Genomic DNA, 18,982 nt, shown 5'->3' with positions numbered 1-18,982 from the left:
TGCCTACCACGTAGAAGGGAAATAATAAAATAAAACATAATAAAATAAAATTCTCACGACGTTTCGGCCACAACGCAAGCAGCCGTCCTCAGGTGAAGAAACTGAGCTGTCGGAAAGACAGCGTCCTAATGAACACTACTAAGCGTGGCAGTGTATTTCAGCTGGGTGGGAGGAGGAGAGAGCCTTGACAAAGGAGTTTGCATATGAACAGAACATTTTTACATATTGATGACAAATGCAGATATGGGGTTAGTCACTCCTTGCGGAATGTGTTGGCGGTGGGGGGTCTCAAAGTCATATTATGATAGTGTATTATTATTTCCCTTTTATTATTTCCCTTCTACGTGACTTTACCGAAAGAACCAAGAATATGAATCCCTGCAGTCACGAAAGCTTTATATCGAAATTTCTCACCTACCGTTAACAGCCCCCCTGAGTCAGTGTTGGAAATTCCACATTACTATGGCAGGAAATGGAAATTGGTACTCTCTTCTAGATCAACCACTGTTCACTTTCTCCCAAAGCGGGTATCTATTTTAGCGGCCCTGGTGGAATGATGGGCTGAGTCAACCACCCAATCAGGATTTGAAATCGCAAATCTTAGGATTGCAAGCCGCCAGTTTCTACCTGTCAGCCGCCTCGCAGGTGAACCTTGACCTTTGCATCATCTCCTGTCCTGACGATCATTCCTGAATGCTCATGGGTTAAAGGGCTGGCCTGACCCATCCGTAATTGCCCACCAAGGTCAGAAACTGCTGCAATCGTGGTTGCGCTGCTTTGTAAAAACCCCGACACGAGCTCTCGTGTTAAGCGGACACTTTTTTTTATTACCACCAACCACCCCCCTCCCTCACCCCCCCCCCGAGAAAAATAATTGTTTCAGTTCAATGAGATTTAAAGGCTGGATTTATGACATTCATTATATGTATCCACATAATCAGAATCTTAATTCGTCCTTCTGTGAGTGAAGCATCGCATTCGTACACGAGATATTTGAATTTTGGTTCAGCGGTAGGAATCTTATTATGAGACTCTCCAGAAAGTAAGATGCACCAGAAAGTAAGCCGCGTAAGCTGCAGTGGCTTCCTCATATCGGATGAGCGTTAACAGATGGCCGCAGAAGCGCATCTGCAAGCACGCGATGCAGTGACTATCTTTGTGGAATGGTTAGCCAAAAACTGCTGCGGAGATGACCGGAGTTTGCATGATAGTTTATGCTCCTTGACGAGATCAACCAAGGTATTGTGTTTCATATAACGGTAACGAGCGTGTTCGCTGGCGAGTTAAACACAGCCACGTAGAAGAGGACCTGTGAATAGTGCCAGAATGCACAGTCCCACGTGGAATGGGTGAACACTGCCCACAGTACTATACAATTTGGTAGTTACAAAGTGCCGAAATGTGACTATTTATTACATTACTATACATTATATGTAAAAAAGCAAATTATAATAATAATGTATTCGTAGTTAATGATATTATATTAACAGTGCCAGAACGCAGTCCATTAGTAGTAGTATTTTTGGTAATATGTTTAATAGTTACTTATTTACGCAGGAAAGCCATACCGAGTTCAATGACTCCCGTTCAGGAAGGGCCCTGATACTTCGGGGTTTTGAATTTTAAGATGCTCTTAGCCAATTAACAACGCGTGTTTATTATACAAGTCGGAGGAAACCGGCACACCCAGAGAAAGGCCACGTGAGCGATGAGGAGCAACGCTCTGTCCCCATACAGATGGCGATGAGTCCACTCGCTGGACCACCGGGAATGGAGTTTCGCATCAGTACACTGACACATTGTACATGTTGTGGCTTTGCTCTCCAAACACACCGCTGTACTTATCACGAATTGGCATGTTCTGTTCATGTGACAAACCTTACTAATTGGCTGTCGGGTGGTGCCGGGTGGTGCCGGGTGGTGCTGGGTGGTGCCGGGTGGTGCCGGGTGGTGCCGGGTGGTGCCGGGTGGTGCCGGGTGGTGCCGGATGGTGCCGGATGGTGCTGGATTGAACAACACATGCGCGATCTAACCCAAAAAAACAGTATTATACACTGACACATGGGTGGGGAGGCGGAAGGGAAGAGGGGGTCAATATTTCTCGGGAGATTGAAGAGTGGTTTTACTTTTTTCAAAGTAATTTTTCAGACAGAAGAGAGGGGGCAAATCAGACACCATCCATGCAATTCGCTGCACTTAGCCACCGCTATCTCCCTTTCTGCCAGACCCCGTAGTAATTTGCTGTTTGTTGTCGCCAGGCCTCCGATGCAATACTCAGGCTCCTCGCGAATCAGACACCAGCTCAGAGCGAATTGCGTTAGAAAAAAATAGTAAACTCTACTAAGTTACATTTATTTTATACTCTTTGGTTCTTTCGGTAAAGTCACGTAGGTAGAAAAAATAATAGAGCACGACGTTTCGATCGCAACGCAAGCAATCGTCATCAGGCGGAAGAAAGAGGGAAGTTGCTGATGCAGGCTGCTTTTAAAGGTTCGAGATGGGCATAGCCCCAGAGTCATAAACGAAGTGGGGGGGGAGGGCTAGTGATGTTAAAGTGAGAAATGTGCATGTAAATGTACTGTGTAAATGTGATTGGCATGTGAATGTAAGATCGCAGCGCGCCATCACATCGAGGCCTGCATGTAAATGTAAAATCGGAAAAATATCGGAAAGGACCAGAGCCACATCGGAGCAAGCAAACGACGGTGGCTGTGTTAGTGAATGTAACTCAGAGAGTCGCAAATAACTGCTAACTTGGGCAGGTAGGAAGGGAACATCACCGCCAGTTAATAACGTCCTTATTTTACCAGGTAAGGCCCACTGAGCTATATAGCTCTTTTTCAGAAGTGACCTGGCCACAAATGATAGCTCGACGCAGTGGCTTATCATGTGAATAGTTATAGCAGCCAAATACTCTAAACACCTTCGTCAATAATTATTCTGTGGCCTTAAAAAGAAACAAATATTTATAACAGGTGACGTTTTGAGAAACAGCCCTTCTTCGCAGCACACAAAATACGAGATATTACCATGATAATGGAATAAAGGAAATGTTAGTGAGGAATCAAACATTTAAACAAGATTAAAATCACAAATAGAATAACTTCTAATGATTCAGCCCGTGAATTTATGATTAACGATGTTATCTATTCTTTCACACTGGTCGTTAACTTGACGAGATTATATGAAAGGACTTAGATGTATTGTTCATCCATCCTTATCAAGGCTACAAGCAATTGTCCAAACAACACTCACATGAATAATACTCCCATTGAAAAAACGTGAATTATAAACACTGCCGCGTGTTTCTGATCGGTGGTTTGCATCCTGCTCATCCACGCGGCCAACATGCCTGTACTGGACACTAATGTTGTTAAAATCATCAGAACATCATCAAGAACAGGCCACATGCCACACAAATCCTTCCTAATTGGGAACTTAAAAGACACAAAGCCACAGTAGTGCGATTGTGGCCATTAAACACAAATTATGGACAAAACAGTAATCTCATTGAGGACATGAGTAAAAACATACCCAGATATATTGTAAATACATAGGAGACCCATGTAGATACATACTCACATAAATACGTAGAGACACATCGATAGACCCATTAGACACATAGACAGTCGGGTCCAGATGTCTTGTGACGCCCTCAATTAATTGACCCCTACATTTTTGTTTTCCTTTACTTACTCACTTGTTTTCACATCCATTGGTATTGTATCAAAAATATTACGTTTTAACAGAATTAAATGGTAAATGGTGGCGGTCGGGGGGAGGCGGTAGTCACGGGACATCTGGATCACTCTGTCCATTAAAGAGCCACCTTAGTGAGATTGTGGTCATGCGAGCCAAACTATGGACCACACACGAGTAAAACTAAAAATAGGTACAAACGAAGCTTTTCAATGCAAACACTTGTATTTGCACTCAAAAGGAGAAAATCAATTATTTTAACCCCACAATTCATCAAATTTGATGTGCTCAATAAAAGTGGATTTAAACATGCTTTCGCGACCAATATTATCCAGGTTTTTTGAGGGGGAGTTAGATCTCGTAAATATAAACGTGTCATTAAACCTGCCGTAAATGTTGAAGGGTTTACTCTCCAAGACACCGCTGTGTGCTCTACTAGTAACGAATTGGCCACGTTTTACGTGAGAAGCCTTACTTAATTGGCTGCATCGGGTGGTTTCGGGTTTAACGACATATTTATGCGATCTAACCCACCCACTCCCCCCCAAAAAAACCTCTTATCATGGACTAAAGTGGGTGGCTTGCACAAAAGATAATTAAAACATATCAAAGGGAAGGTCACCCACTTTTATTCAACACATCAACATTTGATTCAATTCCGGCACTGGGGAGAGGGTCATAAGAATGTATTTATATTCTAGATTTGAAGCTTTCGTGACTGCAAGGATTCATACTCTTGAGTTTTTTTCCGGTAAAGTCACGTAGGAAAGGAAGCTTGTGTTGCCTCCGAAACGTGGCAATTTATTATTTTCTATTATTATTTCTATTATTTTTAATTATTATTTATTCATTTATTTCCCCCTACGTGGCTTTACCGAAAAAACTTAAGAGAATGTATTTCTAACTGTTGAGTGCAAATAAAGGTGTGTGCGTTGCTGAAGCCTGTGTGTGTTTTTGTATTACCTAGCAACAGAGGTGTGGACTCGAGTCATGTGACTTGGACTCGAGTCAGACTCGAGTCATGAATTTGATGACTTGCGACTCGACTTGGACTTGCATAACAATGACTTTGTCCCACCTATGAGATGTGGACTCGAGTCATGTGACTTGGACTCGAGTCAGACTCGAGTCATGAATTTGATGACTTGCGACTCGACTTGGACTTGCATAACAATGACTTTGTCCCACCTCTGAGATGTGGACTCGAGTCATGTGACTTGGACTCGAGTCAGACTCGAGTCATGAATTTGATGACTTGCGACTCGACTTGGACTTGCATAACAATGACTTTGTCCCACCTATGAGATGTGGACTCGAGTCATGTGACTTGGACTCGAGTCAGACTCGAGTCATGAATTTGATGACTTGCGACTCGACTTGGACTTGCATAACAATGACTTTGTCCCACCTCAGCGGCCGCTCCTGCGCCATGTCAAGCGCCGCCTCCCATTGGTCAGAGGCTGGCCCAGCAACAGGCGCTGTGATTGGACCCAGACCGTTTGCAGTCGTGGGGTGGGCGAGACCAATCGTAGCCGCTCATGCGCCATGTCAAGCGCCGCCTCCCATTGGTCAGAGGCTGGCCCAGCAACAAGCGCTGTGATTGGACCCAGACCGTTTGCAGTCGTGGGGTGGGCGAGACCATTCGTGGTTTCAAAAAGAGGGGGGAGGGGGTGTGGAATGTGCGATTATTAATTAGTAAAAACATTGTTAAAATATTTTTTTCATTAAATCTTTAATTTTCACACGAGTCTATTTTGAAAATGTCAGCTCGTTAGGATTCGTAGATTCGAAGATATATTTAGCGTTGAAGGTTCCAAAGATTGTAAGCCGTCGAAAGTGGGCGCGACCATTCGTGATTTAAAAAAGGGGGGGGTGGTGGTATGTAAGATTATTCATTGGTAGCATATATACTCTTTGGGTCTTTCGGTGACTTTACCGAAAGACCTGCAGTCACGAAAGCTTTAAGTCAAGTGGTAACATTTAGTAAAAAAACGATTATTAATCATTACATTTTGTAAAAAAAAAAAATACACGATGTCCGGGAACCTGGACAGATCTCTATTTTTTTTAATGAAATCTCGAATTGTCACGCGAGACGGCGAGTCTGTGTTGAAAAGTCCAGCTCATTGATCCGAACATATATTGAGCGTCGAAGTTTCCGAAGAATATGAACAGGCGGCATGGCAAGTTGAATAAAATTGTGTGTGAAAATAAAAGTGCGTGAATAATACAACGCACACCGGTTGATCTGCGCCCCTTCAACGGAGGCGTAAGGGGCCGTCCATAAATGACGTCACTCGATTTTGGACGATTTTTGACCCCCCCCCCCCCCCATTCGTCACACGGCGTCACAAAAAGTCAGGCCCCCCCCCTCAAATATGACATCACAAAGCTCTGCCCCCCCCCTCCCCAATATAAAATATTCTTCAAATCGCTTTAAACTATTGTCATTGTAGTGCGTATTTAATGTGGCGCTGCACTCTGATGTTGTAGGAGAAAACATGTATTAAAAAGTCAATTTAAGTAGAACGTGTTGTCTATATTTATTTAAAGTTGCGCATTTAGATGTGACGTCACATTTCTCAACCCCCCCCCCCCCCACTCGTCACACATCGTCACAAATGTCTGACCCCCCCCCCCCCCCACTAGGTGCGTGACGTCATTTATAGACGGCCCCTAAGAGCGAAACGACACCAACTTTTTATTTAAAGCTTTCGTGACTGCAGGGATTCATATTCTTGGTTCTTTCGGTAAAGTCGCGTAGCAGGGAAATAATAAAATAATACAAATATAAAACTATAAAAATTCTCACGACGTTTCGACTGCAACACAAGCAATCATCATCAGGTGTGAAATCCACAGCAAGAAAATTTGATGAAAGTGTTGCACCGTGAATATTATCGGCGTGCAACGGCGACGCACACGCACACACACGACCGGTATAATATCAACTTGGACCTCTCACTCGATCGGGTCAGTTTAACACGTAGGAGGCTTTCGCGACCAATATCCATAATACGGTTTTTTTTTTTCGGTGAGATCGTGTAAATATATAAATGTGTCGTTAAACCCGCCACCACCCGACACAGTAAGGTTTATCACGTAAACAGAACGTTCCAATTCGTCACTAGTACAGCACTAACCGGTGTGTTGGAGAGCCAATCCACAACATTTACAATCTGAGTACGACGTTTCGCCAGTAATTACAACTAGCTTCATCAGGCGACAGCCAGATTTGTGGAGAAGTCCACCTGTCTCGTTCCTTATATGGAGGCGTAGATGTGGTGACCACGCTTCTGTGCTAGGGTCCCCTGCTCCTTCTTGTATGGTTACCAACTTGCGAGTTAACTTTGCTTGATACTACTATTGTTGTAGGAACTACGACGTTTTACAAGTTACACATGTCCATATTGGGGGGGAGGAGGTTACAATGTGCCAAGATTGGTCTGCAATGCAGCGGGTGCTGCAGTGTTGGCCAGTGATTTCTCAGCTGATTGGAAAATCACGAACTCTGATCCGGTCATTGCTTTCCTCCTGGTACTGTGGCAGTCGGGGGCTCTTTGTTTAACCCCCCCCTCCCCCCACTTATCTTTCTATCGTATGGCCGATGATGTAGATGGCAGAGCAACAACTACAATTTCACATTGAGGTGGTAAAGGCAGCAGCAGCTAACCGCGTTAGGAGAAGCGAGCGGAATGGTATCGCTGTGATGTCCCCTTTGTATTTGTGGATCGGGGGGCATTGCGTCGTTACACGTTGAAAGGTCTGTTCTGGATTACCACAGTCACACACTAATGGAGAGTTTTTGTTTTTATTTTATCCCTAATGCTACCCCCCGCCACCTCATTCGATGTATAACCTTCATAGTTCAGTGCTTTGGAAACTTTTTAGGTCTGCAGATCACTCATCCGATGCCATAGAATATGAATTCCTGCAATCACGTAAGTTTTAAGTCTAAATTACGGAGTCTTTTAAGCTGTCACCAAGCCCTCGACCGCTAGGTGGCAGTAAGCATCCAAACAAATGCCCATAGAAATAACTTTTTGACTGATTAATTATTGTTATTCTTGCCACGAGGCAACACTAATGGGTCCCCAAAGTGCAGAAGTGGGTTCTTAGAGGCAGACTTGGCAGCAGTGAGCATTGGTGATCGTACTGATGAGTCCTAATGAAGATGAAACGGGCATGCAGTTGTCCGTCTCACTGCTGCCCAGTTGGTTCGGCGCAGTTGCTCAATGTATTGATGTTCACTTAAGACAAGTGGCCCACAATGCAGTTCTTCGGGAGCTGGTGGTTTTTTTAATCGTGCTAACACTGCAACGTATTGTTGAACATCTTCTTGGTTCTTTCGGTAAAGTCACGTAGAAGGGAAATAATAAAATAATACAAATTAAACATAATAAAATACAATTCTCGCGACATTTCGGCCACAACGCAAGCAGCCGTCCTCAGGTGAAGAACAGGTCTGTCGGAAAGACAGTGTCTTTCCGACAGACCTCCCCCCCCCCCAAAATTTTTTTAACATGCTTCAAATCGCTTTAAACTATTGTCATTGTAGTGCGTATTTAATGTGGCGCTGCACTCTGATGTTGTAGGAGAAAACATGTATTAAAAAGTCTATTTAATTAAGTAGAACGTGTTGTCTATATTTATTTAAAGTTGCGCAATTTTACGTGACGTCACATTTCTTACCCCCCCGCCCTCGTCACACATCGTCACAAATGTCTGACCCCGCCCCCCCCCCAGGTGCGTGACGTCATTTATGGACGCCCCCTTAACCACTGCCCCAGAATCCCTTAATGTCCATTTAATCATCAACAGTGACAACCTTTGCCCGATCGAGCATTGGAGGCGGTACAGATCACTAATTTACAGCAATTCCACATTCATATGACAGAGACGAGCGTTTCCATTGGACAACCACTGTTTTTTTTTTACTTACAAAGCGATACTCATGTTTAGCGATCCCCTCTCCAGGGAGGGATGATGAGCTGAGTCAACCCAATTCCCACCTGCCCCCACCCCTCCCAACCGCGATTATAATTCACATCCTTCCGACTGCGAACCGCTCGCTCCCCCGCTGAGCAGCAATATCAAGGAAATTGGAATTGGCCACAGTCGCCCGGTGACACGCAGCCCTGGCCACGACCCCACGGTGTAATTGTGCCGATGATGCAGATGTCATTATTGGGGGGAAGCGGGTGTGGGGGGAGGTGTTGGAAGAGGCTGCATTGCCTCGCTCGCCTTCGCCACCGGAGGAAAATTACGAGGCAGCCGTGACTAAACGGTGATGCCGTGTCCAGATGTTTCCACGCTCCCGGTTTCTCCCGAGGAGTCAAACTCGAATCCCCGTTGCACACGCAATGACGTTATAGGTTTTGTCGTTTGCTTCCCAAGCCTCTGGTTGTATAGCACATGTTATTAGTAGGGTCACCGCCTGGGCCTGGGTCTCTCCTTGTTAACATCTCGATAGGCAAAGGGATTATTGCTGCTCTGCGCGGCGAAAACGGCTCGTGTTATTGCCCTCGCAAGGACGCTTTAAGGAGCAAGCGCACATATACAGCAGCAAGTTTGTGTCAATCCACTGCTGGATTGGGGTGGAGGGAGACCTCCCCATACTTCACCATTCCGGAGTGCAGAACAAGAACGGGTGGATTTTATTTTCTCTCTCCACTGCACTCAACAGCCAACAAAACACATTCAGCGCTTGTCTTTTGAATCTGCCGGTCACCAAATCCAAGTGCTATCCAGGCTCAACACCCGCTTAGCTTCCCGAGATCGGATGAGTTCGGGTGCATTCCGGGCGAATGAGTCGTATGCAACTCACAGTGCAATGTCAATTTAATGCCCCGGGAAGCCTCACTGAGTCTCAAGACTAATTTAAGGAGGGTCATGCTATGTCTGGATGTTTGGCCAAATGAGATGAATAAGTATCTGGGATGAAAGTGGAGGACCCGGAGAAAACCCTGCATCATAAGAGGGGGGTGATACTGGCTACACCTCATAGCCCCACTGGGGCTGTGAAGCTATCGAGCTGAGTTCAATTCCCCTTGATTATTTACATCGGCGGTGTCATCCAAACCGCTCATGGGCATTTCCACTTCACCATGCAGCACTGACCAGTGACCAGCGTGGTGAAGTATGGTCAAACAACCGCTTTGGCCCGCATGACCTCGGGGTAGGCAACCAGCAGTGCCTTTACACATAAACTAATCATATATGTATGCGTTTTTAAGACATTTCACACATAATGTATGAACACGTGCAAAATGAATGAATGAAATAAATTGCGTCCCATAGACATCTTACACGGCCACAAAACGGAATTATATACGACCGGAAACAATGGCGCACGTGACCACAAACGTATATTCACAAGCACACCCGTACGAGACAATGCTTGTACACACACACGCACACGGCCACTTGAAATACGAGAAGCCATTACGAACAGATCACCGTAGCCAACATTTGGCGAGACATTACAACAGCCAACTTTCGACCGCGAGATGGATCGCCTACATTTGTGCGCAATTGGCCAGAAGATGGCAGTATATCAATGGGTCGTTGAATCTTAACTGTGCAGATCGTTTACATGGTATCCCCCTCGTATCTGCCGGTGGTGGTTTTTTCCTGGTTCTCTGTTGGTTGTTTTAGTCCTCCACGAAGTCAAACACTCATTGATGAAATTGGCCAAACATCTCAATGGAGCCGAACCTTGACAAAAATGACTCTTGAGGTTTCGAGCTTTAAGCTTTCGTGACTCCAGGGATTCATCTTCTTGGTTCTTTCGGTAAAGTCACGTAGAAGGGAAGTAATTTAGACGCTGTCGCCTCGACAGACCTGGTCTTCACCTGAGGACGGCTGCTTGTGTTGTGGCCGAAACGTCGTGAGAATTATTTTATTATGTTTATTTTTATTATTTTATTACTTCCCTTCTACGTGACTTTACCGAAAGAACCAAGAAGATGACTCTTGAGGCTTTGTTGGGTAAAGAAGGGACATCATTTACATCGACTCCTCTGAACAAGGCCAATGGTGCTTCATATTATTCGCTTTGCAACTAAATGAGCTCAAACCTCCCGTAAGTCACGTGACTTCCGTGTGGCCACTCCCACTTTGAATCCTCCCCATCGCTCCGCCCCCCGTGAAAACAGACGCCGCTCCTCCGTGCAGTAGCAGCACGGTCGAGGCCATCACGTTTAGCCTCTTCCTCCCTCATCCTCATCTCTCCTGACCCTTTTTGCTCCAATTTCTCCGTTCCTTGCCCGTAATTTTCCTTTTACTCGTAATAAAGATTTTTGAGTTAGATTGCGTAAGTATAAATGTGTCGTAACCCCACTTAAAGAACGCGGCAATTCGTTACTATTTCAGCCCACCGGTGTGTTGGAGAGTAAATCCACAACGTTTGCGAAACGTCGTTCTCAAAATCCAGCTGGGTGTAATTAGCAGCGAAACGTCGTACAACTCAAATTGTAAATGTTGTGGATTTCCTCTCCAACACACCGGTGGGCTGAAGTAGTAACTAATTACCGCGTTTTGTTTACGTGACAAACCTTACTGGCAGTGTCGGGTGGTGGAGAGTTACGACACATTTATACTTGCGCGATCTAACCCAAAAACTTTTATTATGAATAATATTGGTCGCGAAAGCCTACGTGTTAAACTTAATTTTTATTTTTATTCCCCATTCTTTCTCTTCTCTCTTTTCCCTTTCCTATTTCCCCCATTCATTATAACTTTGACTCTTCTCCCCCATCTCGTGGGGTGTCACAGCTACAAAGTGTTATAATTAGATCAATCATCATCAGCCATGGTCTATCCAAAGCTGGATAACCCACCTCCCCTCCAAACGCTGTCGCTCACCTTCGTCCTGGATTGTCACGACTCACAAATCATCTCACCAGTGGCGTAGCTAGGATATTTTGCGCCCGGGGACGAACTATAACATTGGCGCCCCCCCCCCCCCCCCGTTTAATCACGTACCAAAATGTAATTACATGACATGTAGGCTGTGTGTGGCGGGATATATAAACTTTTAGGTTGAGGTGTAGATGTGTGCAGTAGTTTCAGGCTGCCGCGCCCGCCGCAATAAGTTATAATGTGACGTTGTAAGCCTCATTTTGGCGCCCCTTTACCTTGGTGCCCGGGGACATATGTACCCCCCTGCCCACCCCCCCCTAGCTACGCCTCTGCATCTCACCCGTACACAATAACTCATCGTAGAGTTACTCTTATTTTACTTTAAATAACGTCGGTTAAGTTCTACAATAAACTTACACACCATGGAAACACAAGTGTCACTTTTCCGAGAAGCTATACCAAACACAGTGCCGGGATATCCGAGCAGTAAAATAAGCTACATATGTAGCTACGGGCCCCGCACTTTCAAGGGCCCCGCGTTAAATGCTTTCAATCTATCAATTCTGGTTCAGTGCTTCTGCACTTGCTCTATAACTATAGTACTATACTGCCTTCAACTTTTATGAACAACTGGCTGTTTAAGGTTAGCGATTTGTCGTATTATTTTGTCGTATTATCTGGCCGTAAAAGCAAATGAAAAAAATACAATTACTTTACGATGCAAGTTAAAAATATGTGTGTTTTAATATTGATGTGTGTTTCATGTTTTATTTAGGGTCCCTTCATAACATGTGCTACAGGCCCCGGCACTCGCTTAATCCGGCACTGACCCAACACTCTATAAAGCACGTGTTTTCAGAACTGCGGATTGCATGTTTACAACTATTTGTGCATGTGTGTGCACGCTGCTTTGTATAGCGTAGGTGTGTCTGTGTTTGTGTGTGTGTCTCTCTCTCTGTCTGTGCGTTGCGTGCATCTGCGCGAAGTGTAGTGGTTAGCGGGGAGTGGCCGCGTGGTGGTTAGGGTACTGCGCTACGAACCCGGCGACCCGAGTTCGTTCGATTCCCGCTCACAGCCAACATCGGTGGCGAATTTCGGAACGGGTTATGCCTCCCACCCCATCCCCTCCCTCGGTCGACTCAGCCTTGAATTAAGTGGCTGGTACGGTGTGTGTAAGCGTCAACGTTGGGGTAACAAAGGTGGCCAGGCCGTGGTGCTGGACACACCATCTCTTCGTACGCCGTCCCGACCTTCATAGGTTCTTGCTAACAGCACTTGCCACTTACAGCCTACTTAGGATAGACGGGGGGATTTATGTTTCTGTGCGAGAGGTGTTAATCTGTGTGTACGTGTGTATGTGTATCTGCGTGCTGTGCATATCAGTGTGTGTCTACACTCAGATGAGTAGCTGGTGTGGTGTTTAATATGGCCACGAGGGAGACAAAGGCGGCCAGGCGTGGTGCTGGCCACACACCACCCCACTCGCGTGCTGTTCCGGCCTTCATATGTGCTCGCTAATAGCACTTTCCCCAACATCCTCTCGAGGCTATACGGGTGATATTTATCTTTGTGCGGCTATAAACACGGGAACTGAATAATCCGTGCTCTCGTTTCCGCCGTTGTATTCTCAACCAGCACACACACACACCTCCGGTTGGCACGGTTGGCGACGTACGGTGCGAAAGAAGTTCAACAAACTAACACACCAACAGCAATCTGAAGTGTAACTCCGTCGGGTTGCATGTGTGGGAAGGGGCGATGGCGCAGCGGTTCGTCTTCACTGCCTAAGTTCGATTCCAAGTCACAGGCAACATCAGCGGCGAGCGATATTCCATATTCATGAAGCGGTACTGGGGCCTCAATCGTACCCCCCCCCCCCACCACTTCACTGGCTAGAGTGGTGAAGTATGGTCAACCCCCCCTACCACCACTTCACTGACCAGCGTGGTGAAGTATGGTCAACCCCCCCCCCACCACTTCACTGGCTAGAGTGGTGAAGTATGGTCAACCCCCCCTACCACCACTTCACTGACCAGCGTGGTGAAGTATGGTCAACCCCCCCCCCCCACCACTTCACTGGCCAGAGTGGTGAAGTATGGTCACCCTCCCCCACCACCACTTCACTGGCCAGAGTGGTGAAATATGGTCACCCCCCTCCCCCACCACTTCACTGTCCAGAGTGGTGAAGTATGGTCAACCCCCCCACCCACCACTTCACTGGCCAGCGTGGTGAAGTATGGTCACTCCCCCCCCCCTCCACTTCACTGGCCAGAGTGGTGAAATATGGTCACCCCCCCCCCCCCCCCCCAAATAAACACGGCGTAGGGAGGCCTCCACCTAGGAGTGGATTACATATGAAGGCCATGGATTACCTTAACAATGGCAATGATTAACAATGATTACATTACATTAACAATGCTAACGTTACGTAGTGCCTGGCGTTAGTCCATGTTTAGCAATGAGTGCCGGCTGCTGTATGACGATCGTGTGTAGAAAACAGGCGTCGTGTTAACAAAGCACATGCAGGCTTGATGGTGGTGCTGTTCACCCCGAGCTCTCAATGTCCTGAAAGTGGCATTGTCTTTGCGCTGTTCGCCTTTGGGCGCCGTCCTCTTGTCTAACACTGTTTGAGACAAGGCTCTAAAGAAAGCTGTCTCTGGTGTGGACCAATCAGTTTCAAAGGCAATGCATCACACACTACCAGAGCACGTGTTTTTTTCTGTTTGCACGTTCAACTCAAGTATATGTGATTCATGCAGACGTGATTCCTTTGCAAAAGGTTTCAGTTTGGTGTTTTAACATCTTAACACAACTGTGTTATTGCCAGAGAGGGCATAACCACTTCTCGTAGGCGTGATGATTGCCGACGGACGAGACTGGCGACGGAATGGCAGCTGACGGAGCAGGGATCGCGTCCACCGCGAACACGGCCACTTGCCGTGACGGGATGAGCTGATGCGCAGCAGGAGAGTGATGAATGATCGGGACACGGCGCTGCATTGCAAGGGATGGCGACGGCGTGGGTTGTCAATCATCCGGCAGCGGATTGTGCGGCTGATGATAATGCGGTAACAAGATGATGATCGAGATGGAGATAGATTTGATTGCGTATTTGATTTGCTACTTATATTCTCGACAACGACGCGAATTTCTGTTCGGTGTTACGTGTAATTTCCTTTCGCGTCGAACTAAGGCATATCTTTAAGAGGGAGGGCCCTTACCTCTAAACATCTGGCTGTTTATCAGCAGTTCATCAGCATCAGAAACAGGCAATTAAGCCTGTTTCTGATGATGAGGCCTTGTATGTCAAAACCGGTCCGGAGTTATTTCTTGTATTACCACGATAATTTGCTGATCTCGTCGAGAAACTTAAACCATCATCACGCGAAATCCGGTCATCCTCACAGCAGCGGCTTTTGGCTGCTGGCCATCGAACAAAGACGGTGGCCACTGCATCGCGCGCTTTCAGATGCGCTACTTCCGCGGCCGTCTGGAACTCTCTTCCTTCCGATATTAAGAAGCCCGTGAGAGCTATGCACGTTTAAAGCATCGAGATTTAAAACTCATTTCTTTGGAACTGCTTTTTGTGCTTAGTCTGTTGTCCTTCCCCCGCACCTCCGATTAGCTCGATTGGCAACGTACTGTACGAAAGAAGTTCAACACACACCCACTGTATTGCACCAATGTTGCTGAAATTACGCACTTGCGGAAGGCCTTGTGGTGGAAGCGATGTTTAAACACAAAATACTTTTGTTTTGCAATCACGTGGTGGGGAAGATGTACACGTCCGCTCATCCTAGTTGTTTACTGTGGTAAGTTAACGACGCAAGTGTATAGAGCCACCTTCCCAATCGGTCTGCGTGAGTCTCCACGCAACGCGAACCGTAGCCAAATAAGGTCACACCGCATACCTCGCGAAGCCCTCACTTCACTCAGCAGAGCACGTCGACTGCAGCGCTCACCTGGTTTCAATTACCGCCTACAGATCCAACGTTACCGCCTGATAAATGACCGCCAAAAATACAATAAAAAAACCCCCCACGGAACGATATCCCTTCGAGTCGGTCAGCATGGTGTCCCCCCTCCACTCTCCTCCTTCTGGAGTTACGTACCGCTTATACACACTGCCCCCCCCCCACCCCCCGTCATCAACAACATCGTGGATGTAAAAAAACAACACATTTCATTTGTTTAAAATTTAGTATTGCTACACAATGATCCTGCTGCTGCTGCCGCTGGGGGAAAGTGATGGCTGGCGCACGTGTAGAGGCAGAGGCAGAGAGAGATTGACGGTTTGATTCAATTCTCTGCCGGCGCCGCAGCTGAAACAACGGCCGGGATTTATTACCTGAGGAATCCCCCGTCTCTCCGTGACGGGCAGATTGCGTGTGGCAAAGGTGAGCGGGAGCGGTGGTGCAGCGGTTATCGCGCTGCGCTACGAACCCAGCGACCCGAGTTCGATTCCCCGCTCACGTCACAACACCGGTGACGAATATTTGAACCGGTCCGGAGTCTCCCCTAGGTCGACTCAACCTCAAAATGAGTACATGGTTGCGGCGCGCAAACATCGCCACTCGGGAGACAAAGGCGGCCGAGCGTGATGCTGGCAAACCCACCACCTCGTGTGCCGTGCCGGCCTTCATAAATGCCACTCGCGAACAGCACTTGCTCCAACAGTCTGGCAGGGCTACACGGGGGGATCCTTTGTCTTGTGTAACTCACACCTCCTCCGAGGTGTTTGGTCAGCGTGGAAGAGTAGGCCAAATGCCCTCGAGATGCGCTCTCTAAAACACCCTCGACCAGCGCGCAGAAGGATCTTCCGCAGACTATTGAGTGAGCAAGCAATGGCAGGGCTACGCCTTTGCCTTTGTATTCCACACCGGGCGTGAGACTGCACGCAAAGCTGTACCGGGCACTGGATGTCGGCTGCGAGGTGGACAAGGAGATGGCAGCGCTGAGCGTCACCCCTCGAATCCAGTCACGGGTTCTTAAACGTTACCATAACATCCCCCAGTGTAGCAGGAGCCTCCTTAAACATAATCTTGAGACTCGGTGAGGGTTTCGCTGCAGCGCAGCAATTGATTCTTGAAGCCATCTTTACGGAGTTGTCGGTTGTTGTTGTTCTTTTCCATCAGGCTTTTTTGGCTTTCTCCGACACTATCAATAGAATTGGCCAAACATCCCCAAGCGTAGCATGAGCCTCCTTAAAACGAGTCTTGAGACTCAAGAGATCCTTTCCCGGGTCTTATTGTTTTGACAACGCGTAGAACCTATACACATACACACGTGACCCGAGAATTAAGAACATCCCACAATGCAACTGCGGGCATCGATCTCAAACCATGGACCACGTAATATACACGACTGTACGTGAGTCCATGCGTCTCTATGTGAGTCTTTGGGCGTCTATGTGAGTCTACGGGGCTCAATGCGAGGACAAATCACAGCGTAGACCACACAGCAAAGCCCAATTCTACCATTCACACAGCAAACATTCACCAAGCTAGTCGTGAAGCCTGGTCTATTCAAGTATATGGGTCTCTATGTATAACATCTGTGGACCAATAATCCATTGCAGTTTGTGCTCCTTCGACGTATGAATAGCAACGCTACACCAACGCTCACCAGAAGGCCTCTCGTGCCCAGCAGACCGTGACATTGGCATCGAGCTCTTGAACAAATTGCCACACTCAAGAACAGAATTGGTAAGTCTACGAGGTCTCTATTGTGTCTATGAATCTCAATATAAGTCTATATATATATCTGAAACCATATGTACCACAAGGTAACTATGTCTATGAATCTCAATATAAGTCGGTGTTTACATCTGAAACCATATGGACCACAAGATAACTATGTATATGAATCTCAATATGAGTCGGTGTTAACATCTGAAACCACATGGACCACACGGTAACACCACTGCCCCCCTTTCTATCATTCACTGGCAGAATCTTGAGGATAAGTCACGGGGGGTACCCCTGATCGCGACCACTTGGCTCAACTCAGCCAACCTCGACAGGAACTTTGTACTCCACTGCCGGCAACGTCCTTAACACACGAACGAACAACAAACGCCACGGATCGTCGTTAGCGACGCAATGCTCGAACGTCGCAAACAACTGGGCAGTTGACAGCACTTGGAAGACGCCGTGCACGGGAGAGGCAATAAACTAAACTTTTTTGTTCGTTAAACTAAACTATTTGTATTTTAGCAGGTAAGGCCCACTGAGCTATATGGGTCTTTTTTTCCAGAAGCGACCTGGCCTCAAATGACAGCTCAACGAAGTGGCTTATCACGTGGAAACGTATATCGGCCAGATACTCTGAACGCGTGTTTCTAAATGTGGAGTGAAAAACCGGAGGACCCGGAGCAAAATCCACGCGATCACCGGGAGCGAGAGACACGCAAACTCCAAATATACAGCAGCAGGCGTCAGGGTCGTGACCGAACCCACGACCTCCTGTATACCAGGCGAGGTAGTTAACATCTCGCCACCGCGGCACAATAGACATGGGCATCGGGCACTCTGTGAGGTCTTGCGTATTCAATCGAGAATTCGAGAATCGAGAATGCTGCGCCGACAGGGTGAATTGGACTTGCGATACAGAGAGGTCGCTCGTCCGATCTCCCGTCGCGGCAGTCGAGACAATGGGCAGGCCTCGGATATCCCCGCATGCCCGTCCCACCGCGTCTGCCCGACCAGCAGCATACATCCGCACGTCGCGTTCAGGCGATCGGCTCGTCACGTGTGTGGTGGGGTAAAGTGCGGGTACCCCCTAACTTCTTCCAATGCGGTCCATCCAGCGTGAAAGAGCGCGCCAAATACCCTTTGACCGACGGCTCTCCGAAGCTCCGTCTACAGCAGCGGAGGCCCTCTCCGCCGGCAGTGTCGCGAGCAATACATTGCAGGGCTACGCTTTTACCTATTCACCTTTTTATAAAATCAAAATAAGGGCACTTATTGGGGGTAACTATGTGGGCTTGAGGTCTTGTGTTTCCACGGAAGAAGCCCGAGATCGGCGGAGATAAGTCTCATCGCCGTGTGACGTCGTCTCACCCGCCTCGCCTCGCCCTGCGCACTGCGCTGGGGCTGCTATATAGCCCGCGTACAAAGCGAGACCCCCCCCCCCCCCCGTGGAGGAACATGACCCCACAGTCAATCAGTCGGTGACTGCTGCTGCTGCTGGCCACCCTGGACTCCTGGCACCGTGGAACGAAGCGGCCAAACGAGCACAGGCGCAGCGGAGCGCAGCGGAGCGAAACGCCGGAGTCTTAGAGTTGTTATTGATTTAATTGTTGTTGTTGTTGTAAGCGAAGTGTGATCTCTTCTTAATTTCTTAATTCACACTTCCCCCCCTCACCTCCTCAACACACAAGCCCGACCCCCACCCCTAACACCCAGCCCCCCCCCCCTAC

The 18,982-nt window shown here is 47.4% G+C and overlaps 1 long non-coding RNA gene across 2 annotated transcripts in view; it reads right to left on the bottom strand.

Annotated features, from left to right (window-relative positions):
• LOC144724627 (uncharacterized) overlaps window positions 1-4,779 on the bottom strand; it is a 53,212-nt gene extending 48,433 nt beyond the window's left edge. The window contains exon 1 of one of the 2 annotated variants that reach the window (XR_013586547.1): window positions 4,663-4,779. This is a non-coding gene — a long non-coding RNA (uncharacterized LOC144724627). Of the gene's footprint in view, window positions 1-1,883; window positions 1,975-4,662 lie in introns of those variants that run through there. The other variant, XR_013586548.1, reaches the window with a different exon arrangement.
• Between the last annotated feature and the right edge of the window lie 14,203 nt (window positions 4,780-18,982).

Source organism: Lampetra planeri, chromosome 21 (genome assembly GCF_965212315.1).
Source record: "Lampetra planeri chromosome 21, kcLamPlan1.2.h2, whole genome shotgun sequence".
In the NCBI taxonomy this organism is placed as follows: domain Eukaryota; kingdom Metazoa; phylum Chordata; class Hyperoartia; order Petromyzontiformes; family Petromyzontidae; genus Lampetra; species Lampetra planeri.
The sequence above is the reverse complement of the archived record's forward strand: the minus strand, read 5'-3'. Positions and strand labels throughout refer to the sequence as shown.